General features: G+C 45.0%; 1 long non-coding RNA gene across 2 annotated transcripts; it reads right to left on the bottom strand.

The window, feature by feature from the left end:
- Positions 1–6985: 6985 nt before the first annotated feature.
- LOC149337854 (uncharacterized) lies at positions 6986–9111 on the bottom strand. 2 transcript variants are annotated; one of them, XR_016284439.1, is made up of 5 exons: positions 8948–9111; positions 8246–8393; positions 7983–8133; positions 7702–7866; positions 6986–7333 (listed from the first exon to the last, which is right to left on the bottom strand). It is a non-coding gene; the product is annotated as an uncharacterized LOC149337854 (long non-coding RNA). The 2 variants fall into 2 exon arrangements; XR_016284438.1 differs by having other exon boundaries at positions 8246–9108.
- Between the last annotated feature and the right edge of the window lie 11547 nt (positions 9112–20658).

Raw genomic sequence — 20658 nt, 5'->3', positions numbered from 1 at the left:
GTCTCAACCCCTCAAGGGAAAGTTCGCCGTCACAACAACCAAGTGAAAAAGCACTTGGCCACTCCAGCATCAAGTGCAGCGGGTACATCTGCAAGCACCGAGGAAGACGTAGCCAGCACCGCAAGCACCTCGGAAGCTACGGCGATGCCATCTGTGAGACGTTCAACTAGAACTGTTCGCAAGCTCCTATGTTACCGATAACCATCTTAAGGAAGGAGGAGTGCTGTGTATGTGTATTGAGTGCGTGGCAAGAGATGGCGCCACCATCCCAGCGCCTGTGTGTGCGTGGCACGAGATGGCGCCACCGCCCCGAGCGCCCCAGCAAGTGCTGTGTGTGTACGGCCAGACGCCGGCCATGTGAATAAAGATTGCTGTTACGTTTATCCAAAACACAACAGAGGGTAACGCAGAATGCTGAAAAAAACTGGCAGTTACGGTTTCGAGCTTCAAAAGTGTGTTCGGTTAGCCGCTCTTTACTTTTAGGTTGTAGTCGCAAATTACAATTTCTTGACGTAGAGAAACACTTGTTTAGTTATTTTTATGTGCAGCAAACGTTTTTAATATTCAACTAGGTTTCCGTGCACAGAGCACATAATCCCTCGGACAGGTTTCGGTTTCCAAATCGGAAAGCATGTTTTGTTTGCCTGCCGATCGTGCAACGTGAACTTTAATTAAAGCTATAATGCGCCACGATTGTGGTTGCGAATCAATAAGAACTGTGTCCGAATGAACTAGAGTACGACAGCTGCCAAAAAATTATAAAGATGGTAACGCAGAATGCTGAAAAAAAAACTGGCAGTTTCGGTTTCGAGCTTCAAAAGCGTGTTCTGTTAGCCGCTCTTTATTTTTAGGTTTCAGTCGCAAATTACAAATTCTCAACGTTGTAACTGCTGCAATGCACTGTGTTCACAGATTTGTTTGCTTTTGGTTTCCTCAGTGGCTCGTTCCCTTAGCAAACAGCAGTTGGAAGTTCCGCTTTCAGCCTGTGCACTTTCTTTATGTTTGCAATGTGATTTCAGCTGGTGTTCAATTTGAGTTTGGAAGTGTTGTCTATCCGTTCTCAAAGTGCTTCTAAATGTTTTCTAACTCTTGATCTCATACACTGCATTCCTCAGAGAAAAGAATTTTCAGTAACTATTTATTAAACGTTACTTTATCATGCGGCTCTTAAATTACTCGCAGTAAACGCCCCGATATCGCAGAGGAAGCATGCACGCATGACCTATGGTCTGTATGGATTTTCAAGACAGCTGCGGTAGGCATTTCTGCGTTTCAATAATTTTTTTTTTAGCGGCATGTGAAATTGTGATGCTACATCATGACAACAATGAAAAAATATTTGACGACGTCGTTCATTGCCTCCGCGGAGAAATTTCATGATGGAGACACGAATATCTCGTCAAATATTGAGAGCATAGGCGCAACGCTGCCGCCAGCACGCGGACCGCGGAAAAAATATTTGACGACGTCGTTCATTGCCTCCGCGGAGAAATTTCATGATGGAGACACGAATATCTCGTCAAATATTGAGAGCATAGGCGCAACGCTGCCGCCAGCACGCGGACCGCCGCGGCTGCCGCTCGCCGTGGGTCATTTCGGCGAGTGGCGTTTCCGGTTTGCGCGCAAGGAGTCTTGGGAAAATCGTCTGCTAGCTACTTCCGCTTCGAAATTGCTGAACTGATTGAATGTTTGGCCCTCATGAGATTAATAATTTGTGCTGATTGCACTCAAGCATCGAAAGAGAAACGCTACGTCGCCTCGTGCACAGTGTGCAAGTTGGTACGCCTTGTAGCCTGCGCAGTTGTGATTTTAGGGTGAAGAAACGAGACTGGGACGTGACACACTTTTCGCTCTAATATGGTACGTTGCACAGCGCAGGGCTGTCGCAGTCCTTCCTCCGGGGACAAAAAAATGTGTCGTTTTGCACGGCATCCAAAACGCAGAATAAGGTGGGCCTGCGCCGTCGAGCGCGGCGCCGATCTTTGGAAGCTCGGCGTCGGAGCCCGAGTGTGCGCACGGCACTTTGCAAGTGGCTAGTATTCACCGCCAGTTTTTTTTTTTTTCCCTTCCCAAGTGAACTGCTACTTGCCGCCAGAGTTACGCGCTGATTTTTCTGTGTTTGTGCAATTGCTCTAAAGAATGGTCCTCAAAATGTTGATTCTGTGCTGGCACTACGAGAATTAATTAAGGCAGATGGCTTTGTAGTGAGTGCTTATGCAGGGCTGCATGTATACTGGTACTGCGCAGTTTTGTTGCGACCTTGAGAAGAGGAAAGAGGCCTCATCGCGTCAGTTAGCTGTGATGCCAGCTGAAACGTCTGTGTCCCGCGATGCCGGCCGACACGAGCGAAACGGTGCCGATGTTAACTCAGTGCATGAGAACAGTGGCTGGTTCTCGCGATCAAGACTTCGCTGGTGAATATACCGTGCGCCTGACGAAATCGCGGCCGCCTATTGCAGGGTAAGTAATAATTGCGTTGCAAGGGTGCATGAATCAGTTGGTGGTTCATATCTAGAGAGAAAAAAAACAGCGCACCCTTAAAGGGTCATTATTAAGGAACGAAACAGCGCAACTAAAACGAAGGACCAAGAAAAAGATAGACATAAACACGCGCTGACTTACAACTGACTGTTTTAATCGGAAAACCACATATAAATATAAACCACATATCTCTAATCGCTGCGTCACTGGCTCACGTCGTCATCGCAAACCACTAACATAAAAAGAAAGGAAAAACCATTGGCGAAAGGTAAGCACCTACAGGCTCCCACGCTTTTCCAGCAGATATATCTCGCGCTTAGACAAGGCTATCGAAGTGCTGCTCACACATGAGTCGCCTTCTGTGCAGATATGATACGCCTCTACTACTTCCCGTACCAGTTGTTCTTTATGGCGATACAGCACAACAGTGTTGTCAAAGTACGGAGTGCATAGGCAGGATTTGCAATGTGCAGCCAGTTTTGACGAACCGGAGCCACGCAAAGAATTAGCGTGTTCCAAAAGGCGTTCGTTGAGGCACCTGCCTGTTTGACCCACGTAGAAATGGCCGCACGAGAACGAAATCCTGTAAACGACTCAACTCTGCACTGCACAAACTGAGTGGCATGACGGACTCCGCACCCTTCTGTGGCGTTGCCGTTTTCTTTCTTGCGTTTCACTGACGCCGGAACCTTGCTCAGCTTATTAGGCGCTGAAAACAAGACCTTGCCCCCAAACTTCGCCGCTATCTTCTTCCATCTGTGAGACAGCCGATGCACATGGGACTACCACCCCTTTGTTCTTACTTCCAGTGTCATTTTCAGCTACTTTTTCTTTCTTTGTTTTCATTTTCAAGAGTAGCCTGTTGCACGTTGACACTAACACCTCTTCCGGAAAACCTGCTGCTCTGCAACGAGACCATTGTGTGTCAAAGCTTGAACCAACTTCATGCAAGCATGACTTCTTAATTGCCGCTCCAAGGCACGCCAAGGCGATCCCGTTCTTGACCAGCTTGGAATGATTTGAATCAAAATCAAGAAGTGGCTTTTGCGTTCTTGGTGCGTAACGCCAACATACATGGTTCCTTTAAAACTTGAAGTTGACATCCAAAAACTGCAGGCGTTCTTCAGAAGGCATTTCATAGGTAAACCTAGCTTAGTTCAGGCGCCGTGCTTGAAAATACCTTCATGATGTTATTGACCACTTCAGGGCTTGCTTCCGTTGGTAGTGCCACAAGATAGTCATCCACGTATCTAAGGATGCTAGAGGTGCAATCCTTGAGTTCTTTCTCCAGTGCCCTGTCCACTGCGCTTAAATATATACTGCTCAAAACAGGTGCTACGCTTGAGCCGATGCATATGCCGGACCGCTGGACGTATGTGTCTCCTCCCCACGACACCAATGTACTCTGCAGATACACGCTCAATAGCTCCAGGAATGAATCAACTGATATTCCGCATTCCATCACAAAACGACTCTCGTCGTTGTCTTCTGTGACACATTCCTTGACATGTTTCATGAGAGTGGGATGTGGCAGCGAGTAATAAAGATCTTCTATGTCGATGCTGAACGCGGATACAACGCACAGTTCTGCCTTTGATACCGTTTCTATAACCTTGAACGAATTTTCCACCAGGAACGGGTCCTTTATGTTCAAGGAAGATAGGTGCTTTTTCAGGAAACCTGACACCAAGTACTGCCATGTACCGTGTTCATTCACTATTGCTCTGAATGGTACATCCACTTTGTGGCTCTTGGCTGAGAAAAACACTTCGAGCTGTAGGCCTTTTGTACTATGTACAGCTTTTTGAAGAGCCTCCAGGTGTAGCTCTTGGAGCAGTGCGACTGCCTGTCTTTTGCACTTCTTCGGGCTAACTTGCACTTGCTTGAAGTGTTTGTTAACTGCTGCCCCTGCTTTTTCTCCAAACACACTATCAGGTAAAATAACAAACTTGCCTTCTTTGTCAGCCAGTAGTGCTCGAAGGTTGTTGGCTAGCAGGTGTTCCACGACATTTGAAATAGGTCTATGCCTCCTATGGTCCTTTGGAACCTCAATTGCATCAACCCAGTCGGCGGCGCATTGGAACCGATCTTCTTCATTCACTTGCCGAGAAATAGCTCTCGTAAGAGCTATTTTTTCTGGTATGCTCAGTCCTGGATCAACTGAGAACTTCGGCCCAAGGCTAAGCAACTTTTCAGATTTTTTGTCCAATGTTGCGCCTCCCAGCAGCAGGACGTCCCTTTTTTCTGTCCTTTTCTTCTCTTTCTTCGGCAGGGTACGCAGTGTGAGTTTCCAGATCCATTCAGTAAGCTGTTCAGCCCTCGCACTCCAATCCTGGTACACACGCAGTTGCCTCCTTTTTCCTTCCCTGACGCCGCAATGTACCCAGAGACAGTCCTTGAGAAATCTTGCTTGTCTCCAGCATTCAGCAGAAATAATCTTGCACATCCGCCTGAGGTGTCCTGGGGAAGGTTTTAGAAGTCCGCAGATAGTCTGGATGTCTGTTGGGCACAGTGAACCTCGAGCATACCAAGACATAGTCCGGGCTCTACACATGTAGACTGCGATGAGCGGAGTCAGTACGGCGGGATTAGAAATATCAAGGTGTGTACGAGAAATAACTTGTAGCAACATAGCATAGTGGGCGAGTTGGTATTGCATCTTTAAGGACCCAGTCAAAAAAAACCATTGGAACCCATTGGATTTCCAACTGGTTCCAAATGGTTCCAATTGGACTAGTTGAGTTTCCAACTGGTTCCAATTGGAATGGTGTTCCAATTGGATGGTCCAATTGGACTGTCCAATTGGACCATGGTTTAATTGGACTATCCAAATGGACCATTTGAGTTTCCAATTGGTGGGCCCAATTGGTCTTACCCATTACATCCAATTGGACCGCCCAACTGCACCCAATATTTCCAATGAATGTTTGCATTTTTGACAAACAAGGTAGAACCAATATGGTTCCTATAATAAGAGCTATCAGCACCTTAACCTACTAAATTGTACTCATCATCTGCACCACCACTGCAGCTGAAATTAAATTAAATAACTGCGCTCAGTGTGCGAGCGCCACTGGCCCCAGCATGAGAGCCTCACAACTGGGGTATATAAGTTGGAGCAGAAGTATATGTTATCTGGATGTACATATTGAGCTAATATATGCTACTAGTCCCTGAATGTTGCTTGCGTGTGATGTATTTGTGGCTGTTGACTTTGATTTCCATAAAAACATGTTAATCTCAATTCCACAGAACAATGTTGATTGGCACTAGGCACGACATCTCCCTGCAGTCCTCATAAATGAGTTTTCCTTTTGCATATTATAATATGTTCAGTTGTAGAAATATTTGTCCAAGATTCTAGAGTATATCATTCGCAAACATTTAGCTACCTCTCTCAATGAACATACCATAATTTGTGAATATTTTCTGGGTGAAATAACTGCCTGGCCTAATGGGTCCAATTGGCTAGTCCAATTGGTCGGGAGTCCAAAAACACCACTGGAACCAATTGGTTCCAATTGGAATATCCAATTGGAACCAATGGGAATGTCCACTTGGTTCCATTTGAAATGTCCAATTGGTTCCAATGGTTTTTTTTTGACTGGGGAACAAAACAGCGCAACTAAAACAAAGGACCAAGAAAAAGAGAGACACAAACACGCGCTGACTTACAACTGACTATCTGCGGAATGTGTCACAGAAGACAACGACGAGAGTCGTTTTGTGATGGAATGCGGAATATCAGTTGATTCTTTTATGGAGCTATTGAGCGTGTATCTGCAGAGTACATTGGTGTCGTGGGGAGGAGACACATACGTCCAGCGGTCCGGCATATGCATCGGCTCAAGCGTAGCACCTGTTTTGAGCAGTATATATTTAAGCGCAGTGGACAGGGCACTGGAGAAAGAACTCAAGGATTGCACCTCTAGCATCCTTAGATACGTGGATGACTATCTTGTGGCACTACCAACGGAAGCAAGCCCTGAAGTGTATTGTTTACCACATGCCACTGGCAACGAATAAACAAGGCCTCCGGTGCACACCCCCTTTGTGGAGTGCACCGAAGGCCTTCCCACGAAACACAAAAAGCGCTAATAGACGTCTAAAAAAAGTCTCTGAAAAAAAAGCTTGACATCTAGAAGAAGTTTCATCTAAGCAGTGTTTTAGACTTAGACGTTTACTAGCCGTCTATTAGCTCTGCTAACGCTACGCTTGTATACGGCTAGAAAACTTCTGAGGTAGAACTTTTTTAGAATTTTTTTAGACGTTCCTTTTTTTTTCCGAAATGGGTGCCTGTAATAACTTAAGCATTTCAAGACTGATTTTTAGTGCTGCCTTTAAACCCTCTAAATCTTTAAAAATTTTACAGTTCATTTTTCTGGTATACACTCAAAAATGAACTCAAAGCTGATTTGCAATGACCCGAACAATAAGCCCACATTACAAGGGATGTATGGCTGTAGTAATGAGCCATAAATGCATGTGCTAGCACACTTTCCAGTCACTGCGTTACTCTTTATTGAATCCAGTGCATACTACCACACAATAAAAGAAAGGGACCAGGAAATTAATGTTAGAAGCCATGGAGGAGGTAGCTTCACTGGTTTGGCTGACATTACAATGGTAAGCACTTGGATGGTGGGAAAGTGTCGAGCAGCAACCAATTGTTAAATCAAAAATTCATTTGGCCCCAGGCCTTGTTCACAACGGATGCGTTGATGATCAAGTTGCTGTGATGTGGATGGCAATGAAGAGCTCGCTATAGGTGTTCCAAACATCGCTTTTCTTGCAAGGAGGATGCCCACTAGACGGTAACAAGGGGAAGTCAAATCCAGCTCTGTTCAGCAGCCTGCAGAAGTGAAAAATATTAGAGTAACCAAAAGCAGTCAGTCAGGTGCATGTAGAATGGCCAATGAGGAGTCGGAAGCAAATAAGACCAGAAAATGGCAAGGAGTGACAGCACAGGCAATAAAATAAGCTAACCAAAAACATATATGCATATGATGTCATTGCAAGCGGCATTTCAGCAGAGTGCTACGGCTCACCATAAACTCAAGAAGTCAATCACTGTGGAGGCCTTTAACAGAAGCAAAATTCGAACAGCGTGCACGTACACTGAAAGCCAAGCAGTCAATAGCAAGTGCACTGCCTTACTGTGATGCACACTATACTCATAGAACCTCCTAAGCTGCATCTTGCAAACAGGCTTTCTCTTACCTGCAAGATGTGGCTGAATCAAAAGTGGTTGATGTTTGACATCTTGCACCGTCGCATGAAAACATAGCAGAGATGCTGCTGTCCTGGTAATGCCTGCATCACTTCAGTATACACCAGAGATGTGTTAAATCTTGGACCTTAACTTGACAGCCACACAGGGCACATCTGAAAGATAAGACAAATAAAAGTGCATGTGTATAAGGTTCCTAACACTGCATTGCCAAAGAAGCCCTTTCTAATCTGTACGATGAAGCTCAAACAGTGGGCAAGAGATTACTTACACCACTGCACAAGAAGCATTAGTCCAGGTTCCCACCTCAGAACTGAAACAATCTCCAGGCCAAGTCGTCTGAACAACCAAGTACAAGGTGCTGCTATTAATTTGCGTGAAACTAGACCAGGTCCTTGCTCCTCCGGCCAACAGTTGGAGTTCTAAAGGACAAACAAATAATGGGGCTTGTGGAATGAACATTAGCAAAGAGCCTAGACCTATACAAGAAATCATGAAGTGAAAGAAAAGGTGTCAGCTGCAAAGTGTGCTTACCAAAACTTGAGAAGTTGAGCAGGCAAGGAGGTCCTCTGAAAACCACTGTTGAACAGCCTGTACTCAAAACGAAATGTACACAGTGAAGTAGGGACAACGCCAGCTGTGCACGGTGCAATGGTTTTCCAAAAAATAAAAGCTGCCATGCCTGCAAAGAGCCGTAGTACTTCACTGCACTGTCAAACAGCCTGCACACATACAGAGCAGCACCACTGAGTAAACTACCTTTGTGCCGGGGCTCTCAATCGCAATGAAATAAAAGCTTGACGCAGTAATTAAGATAACCAACGCCTTTTTAACGTGAGTTTCACTGAAGGCAATCACAGCAAGGAGAATTGGAGCACACAGGTGGCCAGATGAGAGTCCTTGGCAAGAATAAAACCGTGTAGGAAAAAATTCGCGCCTTATCAACGTACGCTTAAACAAAGCTGGTTGGTTTGAAGCTTTGTCACGTTCACCTTGTCACCGCCTTGGTAAAGAAAGCAACTCGCATGCGAGAGCAGCCTAGCTGTATCCACTTAACAAAAGCTCAAATACATGCAAATGCCCTGTTTTAATATATTCAACGCTGCACTTTGGTATGTAAAACACTGGCTGATACTGTTTTGTGCTTTGTAAACCAAAGGTTAAATCAGGCGCGTTAGTGGCTTAGCCGGCAAAGCCGACGCTTTCACCACAGAGGAGAAATGGAAGGTTACTTACTTCTGCGGAAAACCAGGCTCACATCTCAGTGCAACACTGGTAGTAAACGATACCGCAGAAAAAGGGGAAAATGCAAACTGCAGCGGCGTGCCAACCAGCGCGGAAAAAAGTGCGCAGCGAAACGTACAACGTGCGTAGCATCCGCTTCGCGCGCGTAGCTATCGCTAGCCTCTGCAACGCCAAATGAAGTACTAAATTTCTAAACGTAAAAATAAACAAATCATCAAAAAACCAAAAAACAAATTGAATCTAATACTTTCATGTAAAACTAAGCACTTGCAGCTTCCATTTTTTTCTGCTTTAAACCACTTTGGCAAACTATCCTGCATCGCCACCGTGCGGAGCGACACTAAGCAGCAAGCTGCGGCGTGACTCAAGAAAGATAGCCTCCAAGATACGCCGCCACGAAAAGATAGCGCGCGGGTGATCTGCGCGATAAACCGCGCGAGCGAGCTCGGCGAAGGCGGCGGGAAGGCGGCAAAGGCAGCGTGCGCTGCGCCTGTCAATCCGCATGCTGCCGCCAGCTAGCCGAGGCGTAACAGAGGCGTTCGCAACATGCAGCAAATTTTTTCACTCGCGTAACTACCGTCGGCTTTCAGGGCCATTATATGTTACGTAAATCCAGTCTTACGAGTGGCGGGTTAGCTGCATTCGATGTGAAACGTGATTCGGGCTCCGTAGAAGAAAACGCGCTTTCTGTGTTCGAATACAAAGAGCGGTCTTTGCACCGGCGCGCCTGCTCTTCGAAACGTCAAGCAGGAGAGCCATCTAATTTATGTGCAGTGATTTACAGCATGTTTAATCCACGGTGGCAACTCTCTGCTGATTGCTGGCGCATCTCCTTGACGTGGTCTCAAGTTCCACGTGTTAGAATCAAGTATAGAAAACATCTGACTACAGATGTTTCACAGAAGTTTCACAGCAAACGTCTGACTGCAGATGTTTAAGAGACGTCGCAGAGGAAACTTCTTGTCGACATCTATGAGACGTTTGAACACAGCGCAAGACGTTTGTAGTCATTTGAAGCTGTTCCGAGACGTTCGTAAGACGTTTTGTGTTTCGTGTGTTGTTTATTCGTTGCCAGTGGCATGTGGTAAACAATACATAGGGCAGACTGGTAGGTGCATGAACGAAAGGCTACTAGAACACAAAACTAATTTCGAGCAAGCTTGCCGGAACCTGGGAATTCATTGCAGAGATTGCCCTTCAACAAGTTGTGCACCTGTTTTCCAGAAATGCAAAGCTTTGGCTAATCACAATTAAAGACCAGTTAGTCAGGGAAATAATCGAGGCAGCTTCAATAGCGAGTCTGCGCGACGATTGTGTCAGCGCGCCGTCTGTTGCTTTGACTAAGAAAGAATTTGAAATGTTAAAAATGTGATTATAAATCTCTGTGATTATTTATCTTGTGTCTTTTGGACGCTTGAACGATATGGTTGTGACGAATTTGTTGTGTTTTTTTGAGGGGGAAGAAGGTATAAGAAGCAGTGTTTCTTCGAAATAAAAACCAGTTGTAAGTCAGCGCTTGTCTCTTGTCCCGGTGTTTTGCGCTGTTCCGTCACAAGCGTACCGTCGGCTTTCAGGGCCATTATATATTACCTAAATCCAGCCTTACGAGTGGCGGGTTAGCTGCACTCGATGTGGAACGTGATTCGGACTCCGTAGGAGAAAACGCGCTTTCTGTGTTCGAACAAAGAGCGGTCTTTGCACCGGCGCGCCTGCTCTTCGAAACGTCAAGCAGGAGAGCCATCTAATTTATGTGCCGTGATTTACAGCATGTTTAATCCACGGTGGCAACTCTCTGCTGATTGCTGGCGCATCTCCTTGACGTGGTCTCAAGTTCCGGCACATGTTAGAAGCAAGTCTAGAAAACATCTGACTACAGATGTTTCACAGAAGTTTCACAGCAAACGTCTGACTGCAGATGTTTAAGAGACGTCGCAGAGGAAACTTCTTGTCGACATCTATGAGAGGTTTGAACACAGCGCAAGACGTTTGTAGTCATTTGAAGCTGTTCCGAGACGTTCGGAAGACGTTTTATGTTTCGTGGGCGGTGCCCTGGAATAGGGGCGCCGACCACTGTCGACCGTAATAACTTGTAAAATAGAGCAAATAAAGTTTATCCTATCCTATCCTCGCGTACTTTACTATTTTTCATATTATTTTTGTTTCTTTTCTTATTTTTTACATTTTCTAATTTTTATTTCTTTTATTTTATTTATGAAGCCCATGCATTAAAAAATGGCGCCCTTGTTCTGTTGTAGTCATCAAAATAAGCATGCAGATATGCTTACTAAATAGGAATTTCACGTCGTGCGTCACCATGATTACGCCCACTGCAGGGCATCGTTGCGGCCATCTCATCCGCCCATCTACCTTTCTGCCGCCCCTTAAGCTATGCTTGCTTTCTCTTGGAATCCACTTCGTTAAGGTCCAGCGGTTATCCTGCCTCCGCATTATATGCCCTGCCCAAGCCCATTTCTTCCTCTTCAGTAAGCTAGCATGAGGAAGGGGCGCGTGTGCTGAGGGAAGGCAAGCGGCGCGCCAGATCACAGCAGCTGATGCCAGGGACCATACACGTCCGATTAAATCCGCGTAAAGGCTGGTTCACATGCATGCAAGCGATAACATCGCCGCACGCCGCAGCGGTGGCTCTAAACAGCTTTTGCGCCGCAGCAACAAAGCGTTTGCACTTGCATGTGAAAAAGGCTTCGCTCGAGCGCGCGGCGGTACTGTGCGGGCCTCCGTCAGTTGTAGAGAAAAAACAATGAAAACTGTACTGTCTTCCCAATTTGAGAGAGAAAAAAAAGAACTCTCCGAGCAAATGAAATTTCCCTCGATTATACAAAAAATCCGCTTTCCCCTAAGCAGCGTCCAAATTCTTTAAATACAGGGAAAAATCCCTAGGGTTGGCAGCACTGCTCTCTGGCCGGATCTCGGCGCACTTGCCACTTTCGGTCAATCAGCGACCGCTTCGGGGGTGCGCGCTTGCGACGGGAGAGGGCAGCGCTCTCGAGCGGCTCACGGCGCGCCTCTCCGATTGATTGATTGTAAAACATTTTATTCGCCGGGAAGAGGCCGCGTTAAGTGGTCGAGAGTACTTTGTCAGCCCACTCCACTGCCAAAACTTGCGTTCTGGGGTCAGAGCTAGCCAGCACGGTCTCCCACCGAGAAGGAGCTGTAACTAGATCACCCGGAGGTGGCTCTATTTTGCAGTCCCACAGGATGTGATCGTAGGTAGCACGTTGGCCACAGTTTGGGTTGTAAAGATCTGGATAAATGTGCGCGAGGAGTGATGGCGGGCGTATCGATCTCGTCTGTAGACGACGCCACGTAACCTCTTGTTCTTTAGTAAGTCTTTTGTCTGGAGGGGGAAAATTCTCCTCTCTAATTTAAAATGATTGGTGAGATCATGATATGTGATCATTGAGTCCCTCGTGAAATTCAGGGAGCCAGACTCATCCACTGCCCGGTCGACGAAACCTCGGGCTTTATTGTGGGCTGCCTCGTTCCCCGGATTCCCCGAATGGGCTGGGACCCATATCAATTCGGAATAATTTGGTGAGAATTTGGTTGCGTTAAGGATTCTAAGGGAGGTGTTTGTAATTCGCCCTTTAGCGAAATTATTGATACCCATTTTGGAATCGCTGAGGATGATGCTCCCTTGGGTATGTGCTAGGGCGAGGGCTATAGCCGCCTCTTCTGCCGTTTCAGAGGATTTCGTTTTGATTGTCGCCGAGACGATGTGGTCACCATTCTCGTTCACAACCACAATTGCAAAGGCATTGGTATTTTTGTATTCTGCCGCATCTACATAAAGTGTTGCAGCGCACTGTCTGTATTTCTTATGTAAGGCTTTGGCTCGTGCTTGTCTTCTACCCTCATGGTGTAAGGGGTGCATGTTTTTGGGGAGTGGTTTGATTAGTAGGGCCGGCCTATAGTCGCGGGGTAAGTCTACTTTAGCATCTTTATTCGTAGGTTGAAAGTTAATTCCGAGCCTGGTAAGAATACTCCTGCCAGTTCTGGAATTGGCTAATCGCGTTGTTTGAGCCATTAAATGGGCTTCCTTCAGTTCATTGTAGGTGTTATGTATTCCTAACCTCATAAGCCTTTCGGTTGAGGCATTTAGTGGGAGTCCTAACGCAGCCTTATAGGCCTGCCGTATCATGCTATCCAATTTGTCCTTTTCTGCTTTTGAAAATTTGAGATAAGGGGTGGCATAGAGTATCCTGCTTAGCGCAAAGGCCTGCACTAGGCGGCATAAATCTCTTTCCCTCACCCCTTGTCTGCGGTTAGCTATGCGGCGGATTAATCGCGCCGTCGCTTCTACCGTGCGTTTTAGCTTAGTGAGTGTGTCAGTATTCTTTCCATTTGTTTGTAAATACAACCCCAGTATTCTCATGGTCTGTACCTCTTTGACAGATCGTCCATTAACATAGACGTTTATTTGCGGGGGGGGATGTCGTGGTGCGCCTACCTCTTTGTTTACGACGGATCACGAAGAGTTCTGATTTTTGCTCAGAACAAGTGAGGCCGGATTCCCATGCGCATGCCTCAATGATGTCCACTGTTGCTTCGAGTGTGTCTTCTATGTAGCCTTCGCATCCTTTGGTTACCCAAAGCGTGATGTCATCTGCATAGAACGTGTGATGTAGGTCTGGTATTTGTGCCAGTTTGGGGGGAATTTTGATGAGGGAGAGGTTAAAAAGGAAAGGGGACAGGACGGAGCCCTGTGGCGTTCCTTTACTTCCTAGTGTGATTGGGGCAGACTCTATTGTTCCGACCGTTATCACTGCTGTTCTGTTAGTGAGGAAGGATCGGATGTAGTTGTACGTCCTTTCTCCGGGGTTGATTTCTGACAAGTTTGTCAAAATGGCTTTGTGAGTGACGTTGTCGAAAGCTTTAACAAGGTCTAAACCCAATATTGCTTTCGTTCCTGTTCCCTCGTCAGCTTCAATTATGTCCTTGTTAAGCTGCAAGAGTATGTCCTGGGTAGATAGTTGGTCCCTGAATTCTAACATTGTTTCAGGTAGGAGGCGCGCCTCTCCAGCCAGGGAAGGATACGGCATTTCGAAATTCTCACACTTGCACGTTCGTGCTCCTGGGCCTGCTAACTTCAGTGACTGTGCAAATTTTAGGTTCTAGTCACGCCTGCCAGAGCTAGAAATGGAAGCAGTCTCGCGCGAAAACACCGCACGTCTTATGGCTCCGCAGAACAATGCTATCTGAAGACAATGGCTCGCACGACAACGCCACGAGCTCATTCAATGTCATTAGTGCAGTGTTTTAGCATTCCTTCCATGGAAACAGAAAAAAAAAACACACCTTTCCGCACCCAATGCAACTCTGGAGCTGGCATCCAAATATGCACCCGATGAAGCACTGGATGAAGATCTCACAGCTTGGTCCGTCAATACGGCAAACGACCACGCCATTGTGAATATCACCTATACAGCACATGTATGGATTGTTTGCTAGCTCAGTGGCAGCCTTTACATGCTGCGAGGAAAGCACACTGTTTGCTAAATTGTGCACGTTTCAGCACTTCGCAGTGTGGTGAAAATAGATGTAATGACCTAATGACTGACGTGTTAAACTCGCTCAAATGCGTATGAAACCGACCTCAGTGCATACAAAAGTACATTCTACGGCAGCATTTTAACCATGAACACTTACGTTTCGCAACTCAGTTTCTGCGCTAACGACAAGTGCATATGCAGCACGCGCTTATCTTATCATGATGCCGTACAATAAACAACGCTGCATTACAAATAAATGAGTGAATAAATGCCGCAAGCACCGTGGCTGCAATGCACCTGGGAGAAAATTGGAACTGGAAGTAGCTAGCAGACGACCTTTCCGTGATTCTCTGCGTTCTCTATGGAAACGCACAGCACCTATTAGACACTCAAGTGACTACATTCCCCACCTAGGAACAAGAGGGTATAAAAGCCACCGTGTGAGTGTGGGATGCTATGCTTCTTAGAGAACTGTACAGTCTCCTTCCTCTTCAGGATTCTCTCTAGTCTGTCACCGACCGCCTCGTTCCTGACCAAGATTGCTTAACAACCAAACTTGTCACCAAACTTCTCCGTGTTACTGAATGAAGTAGGGCGCAGTGAAATTGTGTACACGGTGTTTACAATGTGAGGAAACCTTGACAAATCATCGCAGCCCCTGCCTGCTTAATTTTTACACGGAAGCCTTTTTTATGTACCAGTCACTGCCAATTGCTAGATCAGAGTGACCACTCAGCAGTCTCCATCAATTTCATTACGGATCTGTGCTCACACCAATTTGGGGCAAAAACACAAAAAAATAAAAGCTAGGAATACAAAGGGGCAGTTTGCTTTCTCTTTGCCCATGGAGTGCAGGTCAATATCAACATTAAACAATACATACATTTATAGGTATAATGAGCAACAAAGCAAACGAACGCAGGGGCGAAGTGCTGAATCATGCCCGAAGCCACTAGAATCAGAATCAAAGGGCGAACAAGGGACGATGGTGCACACTTGTGTCAACGGAAGCAATTAGAGCAAACTGTTACAAAACCTCAGTTAGAAGCTGTTGAAATCCAGCACGCATGCTGGATAGCACCAGCAAACGTGGTCGTCCATGAATTTAAGCCGAATATCAAGAAACCTTATCTCTGAGTCAGTAGGCATTTGGCTAGTCAATAGTAGCGGGTGAAAACACCCTTGTACAATGGTCAAAATGTCTGAAGTAACGGCCTCGAGGTTCGATGGTGTGCAGTAAACAAGGAAGAGAAAATCATCAACAAATCTAGAGATTCTAACCACACAAGAATTAGCAAGTCACTCCTGGAGGATCCTGTCAAGGTGTGCAAAGTATAGGTTACTATGTGCGGGGGCCAGGCAGGACCCAATGCATATTCCGTTTTTGAATGTACGGAGCGTCTTGAAAATTTATGAAAGTGGAGCGCAGATAAAACAACAGCAGTTCCAAAAAACTATCAACAGACAGCCCTGATTAATTTTGAAATGACACCGCACCGTGATGAAGGATTGATTCTTCAACTATGGTAAGTAGGTTATCACGAGGCAAGGAGTAATGCAAGTCTTTAACGTCAATGGAGAAGCCGAGAAGGCTCTTGTCGGACAACAATTTCACAGCATTAACAACTTATTCTGAATTTCTTACAAGAAATGGGTCATTGACAGGCAAAATATGAAGTTTTTCTTGGCAAAACAGAGCTATTGACTTCTGCCAAGTGTCTTGTTCAGAAATTATTACCCTAAGGGGTAATGTTGTTTTATCTGCGCTCCACTTTCATAAATTTTCAAGACGCTCCGTACATTCAAAAACAGGGAATATGCATTGGGTCCTGCCTGGCCCCCGCACTTTTCATTCATTCATTCATTCATTCATTCATTCATTCATTCATTCATTCATTCATTCTTTCATTCATCTTTATTCGACATCTTTACAGAGGTCTGGAGCACAGACAAAAAGCTGAAGAAGACAGCTTGACGGGTCTGTGCCCCTTAACAATTCATGTGCGTACAGACATATAGAAATGATATTTGGCATCGTCAGTTGCAAATTTGTAATTCAGAACATAAAAAGTCATGACTGAAAACTAAATGAACAATTCTGTTATTAATAAGACGAACAATTCACAATGTACTAGTAAAAACATTCTCGGTAATGATACAAGGCAGATACATGGATAATAGCTAAGCAAAACAAACAGAGGACGACAGCACGAAAGCACTGGTGAATACAGGATAACAAAGCGAGCAATAAGAACGTTAGGAAAAACAAGAGAAAGTGACACGTTGATGAAAGTTTAAAATGTGTAGGAAAAGACGCCGACTTTCTTCTAGGTTTGCTTTTAGCTAACTTAATTTTTTTTATGGGTTGCGAATATTCAATAGGGACGGCAATCTCACGCGCAATGACTGAGTTCCATAGTTGGTACGCACTGATGGAATGTGCCAGATTTCATGGTGACAGTTTCATAAACATTATCATTTCTCATAAGGTTCGGTAATGTTGCAATAAAATTATTTCCTTGGTTTCTTGTTTTAAAGTATCGGTTGAGTAATGTGTCATTACACAGAAAGTGAACTGGACGGATTTTCAGATTTTCAAAGAGGGGTTCTGTATGAGCATCATATGAGTAGTCCGAAATGACGTACACTGACTTTTTCTGGAGCAACAATAGCTTGTTCATGTTAGTGGCAGTGGTAGTCCCCCAAATCAGATGACAATAGCTAATGTGCGAAAGGATGAGTGAGTTATAAATAACTAATTTTATTCTGCTCGGTAAAAAGGAACGTAATTTGGTTAGTACTCCAACTACTTTGGGAATTTTGTTAGCCACCATGTCGACATGTGAATTCCAATGCTCCTCGAATATGACCCCAAGACTTTTGAAGGAATGGACGATGTCAATGACTGATGTTCCGATCATTAGATTCCCAGTAACGGACACGTGCCGATTTTTTGGCCTGATGAGAATAGCTTTGGTTTTATTAGTGTTGATTGTTAATGAGTTGACAGCGCTCCATTTGTCGAATAAGCCCACCAGAGTAGGCGAAGTAAAAAATATGGTAGTATCATCGGCGTAAATAACAAACGTAGCTGATTCATCAATAGATGTTATGTCGTTAATGTAAATATTCAACAGCAATGGGCCGAGGGTGCCCTTGAGGCACCCCACTGTTAATTTGTCTAATTTCAGATATGTGAGTATTAATGTGCACTCTTTGTTGGCGATACTGGAGATAACTTTTCAGTAAACTTAGGAATACCCCTCGAAATCCGTAGATTTCAAGTTTCTTTAGTAATGTAGTATGATTTAGGCGATCAAAGGCCTTCGAGAAATCAATAAATACACCTAGAGTTAGTAATTTGCTTTCTATTGCATGCAAAATGAGTTCTTTTTGAGTTAGAAGTGCTAATTCAGTTGAAAGTCCCTTTCTAAATCCGAACCGAGATTTAGCTAGTATGTTATGCTTTTCACAAAATTCAGTCATCCTGTTGTTAATTAACTTTTCTAATCCCTTTGAAAAAACTGGAAGAATAGAAATCGGTCTGTAATTGGTTAGGCTATGTTTATCGCCGCCTTTGAAAAGAACGCTCACTTTTGCTGTCTGTATGCCTTTAGGGAATATGCCATGTGCGAAGGAAAGGTTGTACACGTGCTCAAGGATGGGACTGATAGTGTCGATGACGTATTTGATGGGGCGCATCTGTAAGCCATCCGAGTCGCATGATTTGCTGTTGTTGAAGGTGAGAAACGTGTCGCAAATTTCTTCAGAGTTAGTTGGTTTCAAAAACGCGCTGTCATGGGAGGAATGTTTTTTACGCTCCGTGAATCGTGGGAATCAGTCACCAGGGTGGTGAAGAATTCGTTGAAAGCGTTAGCCAGTGATGATGGTGTGCCATTTAACACCAAGCCTTCTAGGCTCTGTGAATTTCGGCCGTGTCGACCAAGAACCGTATTAAGTCTTCGCCATGCAACGTCACTGCGTTTCATAACTGCAGTGTTAAAAAGGTTGTGAAGGTAGTTTCTTTTGCTTTGTCTTAAAATATTTGTCACTTTGTTTCTGAAAGCCTTAAAAGCACGCAGGTCTTCAGGAACCTTTGTTTCAATAAAGCGTTTGAAAAGAGCGTCCTTTTGTTTAATTAGTTTTAAAGAATGGTTCGTTATCCATGGTTTACGAGTCTTTTTATTGTTTGTTGCTTTGCGGGAAAAAGTTTTGTTATAAGCTGACTTAAATAATGACAGAAAAGTGTCGTAAGCAGTGTCCGGGTGCGATTCATTGTAGACTTGTTCCCACCTGATTTGAGATATTTCATTGCGAAACTGTTCCAGAGTAAATGGGTTAATGTCCTGATATGTCATGTCACGCGTTGCCAGGAATGATGATTGTGTTAATTTGTGGTCAGTAATGAGAAATATTGGCAAGTGATCGCTGATGTGGGCGCCAATGGTGCCAGAATGATGTTTCTCATTGTGTATATTTGTTAAAAATACGTCTAATCATGTTTCAGAATCGTCATGAATTCGCGTGGGCCTGTTAATGGTCTTAATACAGGTGTTGGCTTCGAGTATTGTGATGAGGTCTGATCGAGCTTTTGAGGTATGAAGCATATTAATATTAATATCGCCTCCTAATACAAGGTTGTAATTAACCCATTCTAAAAAATTATCCAAAAATGAAAGAAAATTTCGTATACTGCCAGATGGTGGGCAGTACAGAACGGAAAAGATGTTTGTGGAAGAAATGACTGTCAAGATTTCGAAATCTGGAGTTGTTTGTGTGTATTTTTCAATTTTTTCTGTTGATAAGGCCTTTTTTGCCATGAGCAGCACACCGCCTCCTCTACTAGAAAGACGGTTATGATAATGGCTGTCATACTCTGACAACTTAAAAACTTCATGTTCACACTGGTACCAAGTTTCAGAAAGCATGATGACATCAAAAGAAAAACCAAAGGAAGAAAGCAAAGTCCTCCGTATTCCGGGCAGATCGAGCGTTAAGGTGAAAAAAGGATGTGCTGTTTTTAGTATTATTTGTCCGATGCAGTTTTGTTACGTCACATGGCGTTAACAAGCAGCTGGGCATGACTGTCAAACAGCAAAGGTGGCTGAGGGGCGTCTTTCAGCCTTACTGAATCTTTTCTAAATCTTTGATACACGTTACGCGAAGCACACGCCATGTATCCGTCTTCCTGGCAAGGATTTTTCCGTCTTTTGTCCACGCGTATTTCCACCCCTTGTCCTTTTATTGAGCGACAGTCCTGCTGAGCAGTTCTTTCAGAGCCATACACAAGTGCTCATTGACATAGATCAGAGAATCACCAGTGAACCCAAGGTCTGAATGGAGGACCTGATTCTTGCGGGCTTTCTCAAGGACAGCGTTGCGCTTTCCACGTGTGCGAAATTGCACAACAACATTAGGACAGCCGCCATCCTTCTTGGGCACACGATGGCAAACGTCTATGTCACCCTCGCTGATTGGTTCCTGGATGACGTCCCCCAGCTTCTCTAGCACAGCTGGGAGGCTTTCGCCCTCCACCAGCTCAAGGTTACGGTTCCTCGAGTACTGCTCTAGATTTGTAAGCCTTTGCTCTGAGTCCATAGCCAGTTTTCTAAGCTGACTGCACTCCTCAGACAAAGCGGCGTTTTCCTTTTTTAGTGACACATTTTCTTTCTCAATCTTTGTGCAGCGCTTGGCCATTCCATCAAATCGCTCACTGAAAAAGTCGATCGACAACTTCAGTTCTTTGAACTCCTTTCTTAGTTCCTTCTCGATTGTACTTTTCATGTCACACATTTCCTGCCTGAACTCTTTTAGCGCTTTTGCGATATCCGGCAACATTGCAGCAATGGACACAAACACTTGGCAGTAGCAGCAGCAACAGACTACAACTTGGCGTGAAAACAAAGGGCGTATCCACCAACCTGGGTTTAAAAGTGAAGAACGTCACAGTTGTGTCGGTTGCCGCTGCCAAAATGAGACCAGATGCAGGCTGGCCAGCTTTCAATAGGCGACGGTTCGAGTCGGCGGCCACGTCAGCAACCAAGCTGGCAGCACACGTGCAGGGAAACGGCGATTCAGTAGCGCAGTGTAGTAACCTATACCTTGCACACCTTGACAGGATCCTCCAGGAGTGACTTGCTAATTCTTGTGTGGTTAGAATCTCTAGATTTGTTGATGATTTTCTCTTCCTTG

This window comes from Amblyomma mixtum, chromosome 7 (assembly GCF_055824585.1).
Source record: "Amblyomma mixtum isolate Tamu chromosome 7, ASM5582458v1, whole genome shotgun sequence".
NCBI lineage: Eukaryota > Metazoa > Arthropoda > Arachnida > Ixodida > Ixodidae > Amblyomma > Amblyomma mixtum.
This window is presented reverse-complemented; position numbering and strand designations above follow the sequence as displayed.